Source organism: Schistocerca nitens, chromosome 4, assembly GCF_023898315.1.
Source record: "Schistocerca nitens isolate TAMUIC-IGC-003100 chromosome 4, iqSchNite1.1, whole genome shotgun sequence".
Lineage (NCBI taxonomy): Eukaryota > Metazoa > Arthropoda > Insecta > Orthoptera > Acrididae > Schistocerca > Schistocerca nitens.
Window position 1 is genome coordinate 328121514 of NC_064617.1, and position 2121 is coordinate 328123634.

Here is a 2121-nt window from a genome sequence, read left to right on the forward strand (position 1 = left end):
AGTCTTTGTGTTATACTTGCTCTAATTTGCTTGTGTCATGGCTTCGCCGCATTCTCCAGATGTACTGTCCGAATTTTTTCGCTTGCAGAATCAGCAGACGCAGGCGTTATTGGAAGCCCTTGGACAGCTCGTCCAGGGTCAACGTGCGCTGCAAACCGATGCGGCACCCGCCGCTTCATCGCTACCGCAGCCACACAACGCTGTCGCACCGCCATTTAGGCCCTTTGAGGCCACAACCGAAAGCTGGACTGAGTGGGCCGATCAGTTCAACTTCCACCTCACTGCTTATGGAATTCAAGGTAAAGAGCGGCAGCCGTTTTTGCTTTCTTGTGTCGGTGTGTCTACCTACCGTGTGATAGTGAAATTGTTTCCCCGACGAGACGTAGCAACTCTGTCCTACGAAGAAATTTTGTCTGCTTTGGATGCCTATTTCAAAGAAACAGTTAATGTAGTTGCCAAACGGTATACGTTTTTTCGTACAAAACGTACGGCCGGTCAGACTAACAGGGAGTGGGTAGCAACTTTGCAAGGACTTACTAGAGACTGCGCGTTTGCCTGTGAATGTGGCCTCCCATATTCAGATACTATGGTGCGTGATGCAATTGCACAGAACGTTTCTGATGTTCGCATAAGGGAACAGATTTTGAAACTAGTTAATCCCTCCCTGCAACAAGTGATAGACATATTGGACAGGCAAGACACACTTGACTTTGCTCAGGCATCATTTGAAACTTCGCCAGCAGTGTGTCACATTAATCGGCCCGCCCGGCCCGCTGCACGGGACGCTAAGCGGCCCTCGCGCCCGACTTCGCAGCGGCAGCCTAGCTTGCAACCACGTGCGCCGCGTAAGCAAGCAAATGCAGTGAAATCTTGCCCGCGGTGTGCAACTAGACATTCGCGTGAAAATTGCCCGTCACGCCAAGCTATTTGCTTTTACTGTCACAAGAAAGGACATGTACAAAGTGTTTGCCAGAAAAAGTTAAGATCCGACAATCACACAAATTCCAGGCCCTTTGCTTCGCGCCGGAATCGAACCCAGGACAATCAGGCTCGTGGACCTTCGCCCATGGACATCCATGTAGTTCATTCCCACCCGTCCAGTGACACTTTAGCTAACAGTGACTGTGTTCGTCCCACCCAAAGTGTGTGTCGACGTCGAAGGAAATCCCGTAAAGTCGCAAGTGCTTCTGTACCTGTATCAGTTCAATTTGCACGTGACAGTCGCTCTTGTCGTCAGCAGGACAATAAACTTTTTGTGGACCTAGACTTTGCAGGCAACGTGATACCTTTCCAGCTCGATACCGGAGCTGCAGTTTCATTGCTTAATCACGACACGTACAAACAACTGGGCCAACCGCCATTGCGTGCCGCAAATGTTAAGTTAACTAGTTACTCAGGACAGCATATACCTGTGTTAGGACAGTGCAGCCTTCTTGCAACATACAAGGGACAGACAAAACTTGTGTCATTTTATGTTCTTCGTTCCTCTAGTGCAGTGAACTTGTTTGGCTTAGATTTGTTTCAATTGTTTAATTTGTCTATAGTAAATCCGGTCCTATCAGTGAATCAGACTGTGCCTTCCGCCAGTGTTTCTAGTCTTTGTGAGGAATTTGCAGACATTTTTGCACCGGGCCTTGGTTGCGCTAAGAACTATGCTGCACATTTGGAATTGAAAGACAACGCGCAACCGAAATTTTTCAGAGCGCGCAATGTTCCCCACGCATTGCGTGATGAGGTCGCAAGAACATTGGCCGATTTAGAATCTCAAGGTGTAATTGAACGTGTGCAGGCTTCTCTTTGGGCCTCACCCTTAGTAATTTTGCCAAAACCTTCCGGAAAATTGAGACTTTGTGTGGACTTCAAGGCAACTGTGAATCCACAACTTGTGACTACTACTTTTCCTTTGCCCCGCCCGGAAGATCTTTTTGACAAACTGTGCCCGGGCAAATATTTTTCAAAATTGGACCTAGCAGATGCGTACTTGCAAATACCTGTGGACGAAGAATCCCAGCGCGTCTTGGTGGTAAACACGCATCTTGGCTTGTATCGCTTCAAAAGACTGCCATTCGGGTGTGCATCCGCCCCTGCTTTGTTTCAGCAATATTTACAAACTATTTGTGC